This window comes from Oncorhynchus tshawytscha, linkage group LG12, assembly GCF_018296145.1.
Source record: "Oncorhynchus tshawytscha isolate Ot180627B linkage group LG12, Otsh_v2.0, whole genome shotgun sequence".
In the NCBI taxonomy this organism is placed as follows: Eukaryota; Metazoa; Chordata; class Actinopteri; order Salmoniformes; family Salmonidae; genus Oncorhynchus; species Oncorhynchus tshawytscha.
The window spans coordinates 71,369,467-71,382,991 of NC_056440.1; the positions used below are offsets into that span (position 1 = coordinate 71,369,467).

Sequence of the window (13,525 nt, forward strand, 5' to 3'; positions counted from 1 at the left end):
CCGCTCTCTACTTCTCTCTCTACCGCTCTCTACTTCTCTCTCTACCGCTCTCTACTTCTCTCTCTACTTCTCTCTCTCTCTCTACCGCTCTCTACTTCTCTCTCTACCTCTCTCTACTTCTCTCTCTTACCTCTCTCTACTTCTCTCTCTACCTCTCTCTACTTCTCTCTCTACCGCTCTCTACTTCTCTCTCTACTTCTCTCTCTACCGCTCTCTACTTCTCTCTCTACCTCTCTCTACTTCTCTCTCTACCTCTCTCTACTTCTCTCTCTACCGCTCTCTACTTCTCTCTCTACCGCTCTCTACTTCTCTCTCTACCGCTCTCTACTTCTCTCTCTACCGCTCTCTACTTCTCTCTCTACCGCTCTCTACTTCTCTCTCTACCGCTCTCTACTTCTCTCTCTACCGCTCTCTACTTCTCTCTCTACTTCTCTCTCTACCGCTCTCTACTTCTCTCTCTACTTCTCTCTCTTACCTCTCTCTACTTCTCTCTCTACCTCTCTCTACTTCTCTCTCTACCGCTCTCTACTTCTCTCTCTACTTCTCTCTCTACCGCTCTCTACTTCTCTCTCTACCTCTCTCTACTTCTCTCTCTACCTCTCTCTACTTCTCTCTCTACCGCTCTCTACTTCTCTCTCTACCGCTCTCTACTTCTCTCTCTACCGCTCTCTACTTCTCTCTCTACCGCTCTCTACTTCTCTCTCTTACCTCTCTCTACTTCTCTCTCTACCGCTCTCTACTTCTCTCTCTACCGCTCTCTACTTCTCTCTCTACCTCTCTCTACTTCTCTCTCTACCACTCTCTACCTCTCTCTACCGCTCTCTACTTCTCTCTCTACCGCTCTCTACTTCTCTCTCTACCGCTCTCTACTTCTCTCTCTACCGCTCTCTACTTCTCTCTCTACCGCTCTCTACTTCTCTCTCTTACCTCTCTCTACTTCTCTCTCTACCGCTCTCTACTTCTCTCTCTACCTCTCTCTACTTCTCTCTCTACCGCTCTCTACTTCTCTCTCTACTCTCTACTTCTCTCTCTACTTCTCTCTCTACTTCTCTCTCTACTTCTCTCTCTACCGCTCTCTACTTCTCTCTCTACCGCTCTCTACTTCTCCCTCTACCGCTCTCTACTTCTCTCTCTACCGCTCTCTACTTCTCTCTCTACCGCTCTCTACTTCTCTCTCTACCGCTCTCTACTTCTCTCTCTACCGCTCTCTACTTCTCTCTCTACCGCTCTCTACTTCTCTCTCTACCGCTCTCTACTTCTCTCTCTACCGCTCTCTACTTCTCTCTCTACCTCTCTCTACTTCTCTCTCTACCGCTCTCTACTTCTCTCTCTACCGCTCTCTACTTCTCTCTCTACCGCTCTCTACTTCTCTCTCTACCGCTCTCTACTTCTCCCTCTACCGCTCTCTACTTCTCTCTCTACCGCTCTCTACTTCTACCTCTCTCTACCGCTCTCTACCTCTCTCTACTGCTCTTTACTTCTCTCTCTACCTCTCACTACCGGTCTCTACCTCTCTCTCTACCGCTCTCTACCTCTCTCTACTTCTCTCTCTACCGCTCTCTACATCTCTCTACCTCCCTCTACCGCTCTCTACTTCTCTCTCTACCTCTCTCTACCTCCCTCTACCGCTCTCTTTACCTCTCTCTCTATCGCTCTCTCTACCTCTCTCTCTACCTCTCTCTCTACCTCTCTCTCTACCTCCCTCTACCGCTCTCTACTTCTCTCTCTACCTCCCTCTACCGCTCTCTTTACCTCTCTCTCTATCGCTCTCTCTACCTCTCTCTCTACCTCTCTCTCTACCTCCCTCTACCTCTCTCTACCTCTCTCTCTTCCTCTCTCTACCTCCCTCTACCGCTCTCTACTTCTCTCTCTACCTCTCTCTACCTCCCTCTACCGCTCTCTTTACCTCTCTCTCTATCGCTCTCTCTACCTCTCTACCTCTCTCTCTACCTCCCTCTACCTCTCTCTACCTCTCTCTTCCTCTCTCTACCTCCCTCTACCGCTCTCTACTTCTCTCTCTACTTCTCTCTCTACTTCTCTCTCTACTGCTCTCTCTACCTCCTTATCACTCTCTGTCTCTCTTGTCTACCTCTCTCTCTACCTCTCTCTCTACCTCGCTCTCTACCTCTCTCTACGGCTCTCTACCTCTCTCTACCTCTCTCTACCTCTCTCTACCGCTCTCTACCTCTCTCTACCGCTCTCTACCTCTCTCTCTAACGCTCTCTACCTCTATCTCTACTGCTCTCTACCTCTCTCTCTACCGCTCTCTACCTCTCTCTCTACCTCTCTCTCCCTCTCTCCACCTCTCACACTCAGTACTATTGTTATGTTTACCCTCTACCCCTCTGAGGGAGAAAAGAAATAAGAACACATCATCTGTGTCTTTCATCATCATCATCATCATCCAGGGACTAGAATTAATGTGAAAGTGATGGTTATCTCAAAAAGCTGTGTCATTTGTCTGTCTTTATCTAAACCTCGCCTGTGTGGTCTGTCTGACAGTATGCGTGCAATGCTATCAGAGCGCCTGTGGCCTGGGTGGTTGAGGTGTGATATGTGATTGTAAATTTCTCCCATGTATTCACCCGCCCGTTTAGCAATAATACAGCTATGCACGACACGACCTCTGTGCTGTCAGACTCCGCCCCACAGCACGTTTAACTCTCTCCTCCTGTTGGCTGCGTGGTTGGAAAGTACATGAGAACACGTCTGATTCAGTCAGGTTGGAATGTTCCTTTGAAGAGGAACTGTTTATTCATCTATGCAGATAAGACAAGCCCAAAACCTGTTTACACCTACTATGCCTGCACATACATATCTGGTCTGGCACTGAATGCTACAGCCTAATCACACCATGAGATACATGGTTAGCCTCATTTTGTAGGGTAGATGTGGAAGCCATACTAATGGGCCTGTTTCAGTGGGTAGTACCTCATGTACCATTGCCACCCCTTCTGCTAAATGCACTATTTGCCCTTGAATTGAATGGTGAAGAAAATCACAGCTGTGTAAAATTGCTCCCAGCTCTTAATGGAAACAGTCATTTCATAATTAGGCTTTTCACAGTAATAGCTTGGCGATGCAACACAGTGTTGAGAGAGAGAGAAGAATGTCATTAAAGCACCACAGACATTTAGGGCCACTTGTTGCAGAGACAGTCAAGCCATTAAGTGTTGCTTTTAATATGGAAACAGCATTTAGGGATTGGAGAAAGAAAGACAAAGTGAACACAAGGAGGGAGGTAGGGCGGGCTGGGGCCTGTTTTACTGGTCCTCAGGAAAACCATGGGCATTATTTCTGGTCAGACACCAAACCAGAGAGCATGATGGGAGGAGGGTGTGTGGCAGGGGTGTGAACTGACAAACAAGAGCACGGCATTATGGGCCAGTGGAGGAATTGACTGGAGAAGAGTGTGTATTTTACCTCACCAGAGAACCAGGAACACCTGTCTACATTCAAGTATGTCTTTCCAGTAGAGTGACTGTCCAGTACATGAAGGTTAGCCAATGAAGCGTTTGGAATCAGCCTCTTATAGCAAGTTATTTTCCTCTCTGTAAATGAAATAGGTCTCTGAACTAAAGCTTTCCTGTTTCAAAGGGGCAGGATCTGTAATTGGCTACTTTCTGGGATGTTTTATTAGTAATAGGAGGGTTAATAACAGTGATTTCTGGAGGCTCACAGTGTGGTTAAGAGTAGCCTCTCTGTCTCTGACGGGATCCCCCTTTCTCTTTCTCTTGCTCTCTGTGTGTCTCTGTCTGTCTGTCTGTCTGTCTGTCTGTCTGTCTGTCTCTCTGTCTCTCTGTCTGTCTGTCTGTCTGTCTGTCTGTCTGTCTGTCTGTCTGTCTGTCTGTCTGTCTCTCTGTCTCTCTGTCTCTCTGTCTCTCTGTCTCTCTGTCTCTCTGTCTCTCTGTCTCTCTGTCTCTCTGTCTCTCTGTCTCTCTGTCTCTCTGTCTCTCTCTATGTCTCTCTGTATGTCTTTCTGTGTGTGTGTCTCTCTCTCTAACTCTCTGTCTGTCTGTGTCTCTGTACAGTAGAGAGGGTGGAGTGTTCTGTTTAAGGTGACAGGATGGTCTGGTGGGGGTAGGGGGGTAAGGGTAGTATGGAATTAGTCTTACCGTATCGTTGAATAGCCTGATGTGACATGTGAGGTACCCACCCCCCTATACACACGCCAACACTTACACCTACCATGTACTCCCCCTCCACCCCTCCACCCACCCCCTCCACCCACCCCCTCCACCCTGTAGTGTTAATTATAACCTCCACCCACCCCTCCACCCTGTAGTGTTAATTATAACCTCCACCCACCCCCTCCACCCTGTAGTGTTAATTATAACCTCCACCTACCCCCTCCACCCTGTAGTGTTAATTATAACCTCCACCCACCCCTCCACCCTGTAGTGTTGATTATAACCTCCACCCACCCCTCCACCCTGTAGTGTTAATTATAACCTCCACCCACCCCCTCCACCCACCCCCTCCACCCTGTAGTGTTAATTATAACCTCCACCCACCCCTCCACCCTGTAGTGTTAATTATAACCTCCACCCACCCCTCCACCCTGTAGTGTTAATTATAACCTCCACCCACCCCTCCACCCACCCCCTCCACCCTGTAGTGTTAATTATAACCTCCACCCACCCCTCCACCCTGTAGTGTTAATTATAACCTCCACCCACCCCTCCACCCTGTAGTGTTAATTATAACCTCCACCCACCCCCTCCACCCACCCCTCCACCCTGTAGTGTTAATTATAACCTCCACCCACCCCTCCACCCTGTAGTGTTAATTATAACCTCCACCCACCCCCTCCACCCACCCCCTCCACCCTGTAGTGTTAATTATAACCTCCACCCACCCCTCCACCCTGTAGTGTTAATTATAACCTCCACCCACCCCCTCCACCCTGTAGTGTTAATTATAACCTCCACCCACCCCTCCACCCTGTAGTGTTAATTATAACCTCCACCCACCCCCTCCACCCTGTAGTGTTAATTATAACCTCCACCCACCCCCTCCACCCTGTAGTGTTAATTATAACCTCCACCCACCCCCTCCACCCTGTAGTGTTAATTATAACCTCCACCCACCCCTCCACCCTGTAGTGTTAATTATAACCTCCACCCACCCCCTCCACCCTGTAGTGTTAATTATAACCTCCACCCACCCCCTCCACCCTGTAGTGTTAATTATAACCTCCACCTACCCCCTCCACCCTGAAGTGTTAATTATAACCTCCACCCACCCCCTCCACCCTGTAGTGTTAATTATAACCTCCACCTACCCCCTCCTCCCTGTAGTGTTAATTATAACCTCCACCCACCCCCTCCACCCTGTAGTGTTAATTATAACCTCCACCCACCCCTCCACCCTGTAGTGTTAATTATAACCTCCACCCACCCCCTCCACCCTGTAGTGTTAATTATAACCTCCACCCACCCCCTCCACCCTGTAGTGTTAATTATAACCTCCACCCACCCCTCTACCCTGTAGTGTTAATTATAACCTCCACCCACCCCTCCACCCTGTAGTGTTAATTATAACCTCCACCCACCCCTCCACCCTGTAGTGTTAATTATAACCTCCACCCACCCCCTCCACCCACCCCTCTACCCTGTAGTGTTAATTATAACCTCCACCCACCCCTCCACCCTGTAGTGTTAATTATAACCTCCACCCACCCCTCCACCCTGTAGTGTTAATTATAACCTCCACCCACCCCTCCACCCTGTAGTGTTAATTATAACCTCCACCCACCCCTCCACCCACCCCTCCACCCTGTAGTGTTAATTATAACCTCCACCCACCCCCTCCACCCTGAAGTGTTAATTATAACCTCCACCCACCCCTCCACCCTGTAGTGTTAATTATAACCTCCACCCACCCCCTCCACCCTGTAGTGTTAATTATAACCTCCACCCACCCCCTCCACCCTGTAGTGTTAATTATAACCTCCACCCACCCCTCCACCCTGTAGTGTTAATTATAACCTCCACCCACCCCTCCACCCTGTAGTGTTAATTATAACCTCCACCCACCCCTCCACCCTGTAGTGTTAATTATAACCTCCACCCACCCCTCCACCCTGTAGTGTTAATTATAACCTCCACCCACCCCTCCACCCTGTAGTGTTAATTATAACCTCCACCCACCCCTCCGCCCTGTAGTGTTAATTATAACCTCCACCCACCCCTCCACCCTGTAGTGTTAATTATAACCTCCACCCACCCCTCCACCCTGTAGTGTTAATTATAACCTCCACCCACCCCCTCCACCCTGTAGTGTTAATTATAACCTCCACCCACCCCCTCCACCCACCCCTCCACCCTGTAGTGTTAATTATAACCTCCACCCACCCCCCCCTGTAGTGTTAATTATAACCTCCACCCACCCCTCCACCCTGTAGTGTTAATTATAACCTCCACCCACCCCCTCCACCCTGTAGTGTTAATTATAACCTCCACCCACCCCCTCCACCCTGTAGTGTTAATTATAACCTCCACCCACCCCCTCCACCCTGTAGTGTTAATTATAACCTCCACCTACCCCCTCCACCCTGAAGTGTTAATTATAACCTCCACCCACCCCCTCCACCCTGTAGTGTTAATTATAACCTCCACCTACCCCCCCCTGTAGTGTTAATTATAACCTCCTCCCTGTAGTGTTAATTATAACCTCCACCTACCCCTCCACCCTGTAGTGTTAATTATAACCTCCACCCACCCCTCCGCCCTGTAGTGTTAATTATAACCTCCACCCACCCCTCCGCCCTGTAGTGTTAATTATAATCTCCACCCACCCCCCCTCTACCCACTTCCCTCCACCCTGTAGTGTTAATTATAACCTCCACCCACCCCTCCACCCTGTAGTGTTAATTATAACCTCCACCCACCCCCTCCACCCTGTAGTGTTAATTATAACCTCCACCCACCCCCTCCTCCTGTAGTGTTAATTATAACCTCCACCCACCCACCCCACCCTGTAGTGTTAAATATAACCTCCACCCACCCCCTCCACCCTGTAGTGTTAATTATAACCTCCACCCCCTCCACCCTGTAGTGTTAAATATAACCTCCACCCACCCACCCCACCCTGTAGTGTTAATTATAACCTCCACCCCCTCCACCCTGTAGTGTTAAATATAACCTCCACCCACCCACCCCACCCTGTAGTGTTAATTATAACCTCCACCCACCCACCCCACCCTGTAGTGTTAATTATAACCTCCACCCACCCCCCTCCACCCTGTAGTGTTAATTATAACCTCCATACACCACTGGAACCCTTCATTCCATGGCATATTGTCTCTCCAAGGCAGGCAGGTGGGTCGTAAATGATCCTGAAGGTGAAGATGTAAGTTGGAGGAGATAGTTATGAACATTTCATCTGTCTGCTGTAGCCGCTGCAGCTGCTCCTGTCAGCACATGGGTGCTGGAGGAATTACACAGGGTCAGGATGGGGGGAGCAGGGATGTGTGTGTGTGTGTGGGGGGGGGGTGTATGAAGGCGGGGTTACATGGGTAGACAGGTAGGACCTGCCTGTCACTGTATGGGACATCTCTGCCGCCCCGTCACCCATGCCTCCCCTGAAGCAGCAGCTTAGCCCTGCATAGTTTGTGTGTGTGTGTGTGTGTGTGTGTGTGTGTGTGTGTGTGTGTGTGTGTGTGTGTGTGTGTGTGTGTGTGTGTGTGTGTGTTTTGTAATGTAGACAAGCAGGCGGTCCCCAAGCTGTCTCTGTTCATTACAGCTAGCGACATTGGGACACAGCAGGCAGGTGGCCAGACCTTTACCCTCACCTACTGTCATAGTGTGTGTGGGAGGACTGTGTGTGTGGAGTGTGTACTGTAACACATCAACGTATGTAAATGCAGACACATTCACTTCTGTGTGTTCATATGTGTACGTTAGGGCTTGTCCTTATGTGGATGTTAGTGGGAATTATCTTTGTTGAAATGTGGCACTGCTCAGTCCTTGACAGAGTGTAGAAACAGGCCTATCCACATCCAAGAATTCCACCTTCCCATCCTTGCAATTAACAGAAAAAGGACATATTTTTCTCCTCCAAGATGTCAATCGGCAGATCCCAGAATTCACCCAGTGAATGAATTGTATTAGGTGAATATCCTGACTGTTAATTAGAGTTGTAACGACGGTGCTTCCTGACAGAGGAATGGATGGCTTCAGTACAGATGTAGGATAGAGAGATATCACTTCACTTTCACTTCTTTTTACAAAGGCTGCCTGCGTAATGGGTCATCAATCCCACAGTGATAAATGTCTCTTGGAGTAATGACTGTCTTATCGCCCCAGGATTAGTGCAGATATTTGTAATTAGTGTACCCACACAACTCCCTGGCAGATGTTGGAATATCAGCAGCACAATGTTGGCGCCTGCTTACAGCTGAATGGGAACTTGTGGAGATGAATAGGCAACCCTGGAGCTTATTGTACTGTACATTTTTGCTTGTCTTAGGTGAACTTACACTGACTGTGACTGCAGCGTTTTGTCACTCATTAGCAGATGTATGCTGTTTTTGATGGTAAGCACTAGAGGTTGACCGATTAATCAGAATAGCCGATTAATTTGGGGCGATTTCAAGTTTCATAACAATCGGAAATCTGTATTTTTGGGCACCGATTTCTGTTTTTTTTTCTTCAATTATTATTATTATTTCAATTATTTTTTTAAATATATTTATTTATACCTTTATTTAACTAGGCAAGTCAGTTAAGAACACCTAACTGCCTTGTTCAGGGGTAGAATGGCAGATTTTCACATTGTCAGCTCAGGGGTTCCAATCTTGCAACCTTACAGTTAACTAGTCCAACGCTCTAACCACTTGATTACATTGCACTCCACGAGGAGACTGCCTGTTATGCGAATGCAGTAGAAACCAAGATAAATTGCTAGCTAGCATTAAACTTATCTTATAAAAAACAATCAATCATAATCACTAGTTATAACTACTAATCCAGTTTAGCAGGCAATATTAACCAGGTGAAATTGTTTAATTTCTCTTGCATTCATTGCACGCAGAGTCAGGGTATATGCAACAGTTTGGGCTGCCTGGCTCATTGCGAACTAATTTGCCAGAATTTTACGTAATTATGACATACATTGAAGGCTGTGCAATGTAACAATAATTTTTAGATTTGGGGATGCCACCCGTTAGATAAAATACAGAACGGTTCTGTATTTCACTGAAATAATAAACATTTTGTTTTCAAAATGATAGTTTCCGGATTTGACCATATTAATGACCAAGGGCTCGTATTTCTGTGTGTTATTATGTTATAATTAAGTCTGATTTGATAGAGCAGTCTGACTGAGCAGCAGCAGGCCCGTAATCATTCATTCAAACAGCACTTTTGTGCGTTTTGCCAGCAGCTCTTCGCAAGCACAGCGCTGTTTATGACTTCAAGCCTATCAGCCTAATGGCTGGTGTAACCAATGTGAAATGGCTAGCTAGTTAGCTGGGTGTGCTCTAATACTGTTTCAAACGTCACTCACTTTTAGATTTGGAGTAGTTATTCCCCTTGCACTGCAAGGGCCGCGGCTTTTGTGGAGCGATGGGTAACGATGCTTCGAGTGTGGCTGTTGTCGATGTGTTCCTGGTTCGAGCCCAGGTAGGGGCGAGGAGGGGGACGGAAGCTATACTGTTACACTGGCAATACTATAGTGCCTATAAGAACATCCAATAGTCAAAGGTGTATGAAATACAAATGGTATAGAGAGAAATAGTCCTATAAATACTATATTAACTACAATCTAAAACCTCTTACCTTGGAATATTGAAGTCTCATGTTAAAAGGAACCACCAACTCTCATATGTTCTCATGTTCTGAGCAAAGAACTTAAACGTTAGCTTTTTTACAGGGCACATATTTTACAAGGCACACATTTTTACATGGCACATATTGTATATTGGCACATATTACTTTCTTCTCCAACACTTTGTTTTTGCATTATTTAAACAAATTGAACATCTTTCATTATTTATTTGAGGCTTAATTGATTTTATTGATGTATTATATTAAGTTAAAATTAGTGTTCATTCAGTATTGTTGTAATTGTCATTATTACAAAAAATAAACACAAAAAAATTGGCCGATTAATCGGTATCGCCCTTTTTGGTCCTCCAATAATCGGTATCGGTATCGCGTAGAAAAATCATAATCGGTCGACCTCTAGTAAGCACTCCTATTATATGATAAACACACACACAAACAACAGGGAGGCCGAGGCCTCTATAGCACTATTTATTGAGGTCCATCCTCCAGTTAGTAAACTATAGGGCCTCTCCCCCCATCCAATCCTCTCCTCGTGCCAAAATTTCAGGTCTCTGGCTTAAAAGTTTACATACACTTAGGTTGGAGTCACTAAAACTACATTTGCAACCACACCACACATTTCTTGTCAAGAAACTATAGTTTTGGCAAGTTGGTTAGGACATCTACTTTGTGTATGACACAAGTCATTTTTCCAACAATTGTTTACAGACAGATTATTTCACTTATAATTCACTGTATCACAATTCCAGTGGGTCAAACGTTTACATACACTAAGTTGACTGTGCCTTTAAAACAGCTTGGAAAATTCCCAAAAATGATGTCATGGCTTTAGAAGCTTCTGAAGCTTCTGCTAATTGACATAATTTTAGTCAATTGGAGGTGTACATGTGGATGTATTTCAAGGCCTACCTTTAAACTCAGTGCCTCTTTGCTTGACATCATGGGAAAATCAAAAGAAATCAGCCAAGACCTCAGAAAAAAATTGTAGACCTCCACAAGCCTGGTTCATCCTTTGGAGCAATTTCCAAATGCCTGAAGGTACCATGTTCATCTGTACAAACAATATTACGCAAGTATAAACACCATGGGACCACGCAGCCATGGTGCGAAAAGTGCAAATTAATCCCAGAACAGGAGCAAAGGACCTTGTGAAGATGCTGGAGGAAACGGGTACAAAAGTATCTATATCCACAGTAAAACAAGTCCTATATCGACGTAACCTGAAAGGCCACTCAGCAAGAAAGAAGCCACTGCTTCAAAACTGCCATAAAAAAGCCAGAATACGGTTTGCAAATGCACATGGGGACAAAGATTGTACTTTTTGGAGAAATGTCCTCTGGTCTGATGAAACAAAAATAGAACTGTTTGGCCAAAATGACCATCGTTATGTTTGGAGGAAAAAGGGGGAGGCTTGCAAGCCGAAGATCACCATCCCAACCGTGAAGCACGGGGGTGGCAGCATCATGTTGTAGGGGTGCTTTGCTGCAGGAGGGATTGGTGCACTTCACAAAGTAGATGGCATCATGAGGCAGGAAAATTACGGATATATTGAAGCAACATCTCAAGACATCAGTCAGGAAGTTAAAGCTTGGTCTCAAATGGGTCTTCCAAATGGACAATGACACCAAGCATACTTACAAAGTTGTGGCAAAATGGCTTAAGGACAACACAGTCGAGGTATTGGAGAGGCCATCACAAGCCCTGACCTCAATCCTATAGAGAATTTGTGGGCAGAACTGAAAAAGTTTGCGCAAGCAAGGCCTACAAACCTGACTCAGTTACACCAGCTCTGTCAGGAGGAATGGGCCAAAATTCACCCAACGTATTGTGGGAAGCTTGTGGAAGGCTACCCAAAACGTTTGATCTAAGTTAAACGATGTAAAGGGAATGCTACCAAATACTAATTGAGTGTATGTAAACTTCTGACCCACTGGGAATGTGATGAAAGAAATAAAAGCTGAAATAAATCATTATCTCTCCTATTATACTGACATTTCACATTCTTAAAATGAAATGGTGATCCTAACTGACCCAAGACAGGGCATTTCTACTAGGATTTAATGTCAGGAATTGTGAAAAACTGAGTTGAAATGTGTTTGGCTAAGGTGTATGTAAACTTCTGACTTCCACTGTAGGTAGCCACAGATATGCCAGGGGGATGAGGTGAATTCAGCCCCAGCAGTTTCGGGGGCTGAGATGTGCCTGTCCTCATCTCCTCCTCGTCCGCTACTGGCTGGAAGGACTTTCTCCTCCTGATGACATGAAATCACATTGTGATGTATTCTGCTTCAGGTGTAGTCCCTATTCACAAAGCAGTTTGACACAGCACAGGCCTGTTCCCCCTGCATTCTGCCAGTACTGGGACTTCAGATAGACCTAGCCAATACTGGGACTTCAGATAGACCTAGCTAATACTGGGACTTCAGATAGACCTGAATAGTGGGACTTCAGAGAGACCTAGCCAGTACTGGGACTTCAGATAGACCTAGCTAATACTGGGACTTCAGATAGACCTAGCCAATACTGGGACTTCAGATAGACCTAGCCAATACTGGGACTTCAGATAGACCTAGCTAATACTGGGACTTCAGATAGACCTAGCTAATACTGGGACTTCAGATAGACCTACCTAATACTGGGATTTCAGATAGACCTAGCCAATACTGGGATTTCAGATAGACCTAGCTAGTACTGGGACTTCAGATAGACCTAACCAGTACTGGGACTTCAGATAGACCTAGCTAGTACTGGGACTTCAGATAGGCCTAGCCAATACTGGGATTTCAGATAGGCCTAGCCAATACTGGGATTTCAGATAGACCTAGCCAATACTGGGATTTCAGATAGACCTAGCTAGTACTGGGACTTCAGATAGACCTAACCAGTACTGGGACTTCAGATAGACCTAGCTAATACTGGATAGGCCTAGCCAATACTGGGACGTCAGATAGGCCTAGCCAATACTGGGATTTCAGATAGACCTAGCCAATACTGGGACTTCAGATAGACCTACCTAATACTGGGACTTCAGATAGACCTAGCTAGTACTGGGACTTCAGATAGACCTAGCTAGTACTGGGACTTCAGATAGGCCTAGCCAATACTGGGATTTCAGATAGACCTAGCTAATACTGGGATTTCAGATAGACCTAGCTAATACTGGGATTTCAGATAGACCTAGCCAATACTGGGATTTCAGATAGACCTAGCCAATACTGGGATTTCAGATAGACCTAGCCAATACTGGGACTTCAGATAGACCTAACCAGTACTGGGACTTCAGATAGGCCTAGCTAGTACTGGGACTTCAGATAGACCTAGCTAATACTGGGACTTCAGATAGACCTAACCAGTACTGGGACTTCTGATAGGCCTAGCTAATACTGGGACTTCAGATAGACCTAGCTAATACTGGGACTTCAGATAGACCTAGCTAGTACTGGGACTTCAGATAGACCTAGCTAGTACTGGGACTTCAGATAGACCTAGCCAATACTGGGACTTCAGATAGACCTAGCTAATACTGGATAGGCCTAGCCAATACTGGGACTTCAGATAGACCTAGCCAATACTGGATAGGCCTAGCCAATACTGGGACTTCAGATAGACCTAGCCAATACTGGATAGGCCTAGCGAAGTACCTGCAATATATCAACTGACTCCTAATTTCAATTTCAATTCAATTTAGCCAACACTGCTTTTGTGATTGAATTGGTAAGGTGACCCGATTAAAA

The 13,525-nt window shown here is 46.1% G+C and overlaps 1 protein-coding gene across 3 annotated transcripts in view; it reads left to right on the top strand.

Annotated features, from left to right (window-relative positions):
• The window catches only part of LOC112235085 (alpha-ketoglutarate-dependent dioxygenase FTO), a 237,323-nt gene that overhangs the window by 92,921 nt on the left and 130,877 nt on the right, over positions 1–13,525 (top strand). The window lies entirely within an intron of this gene.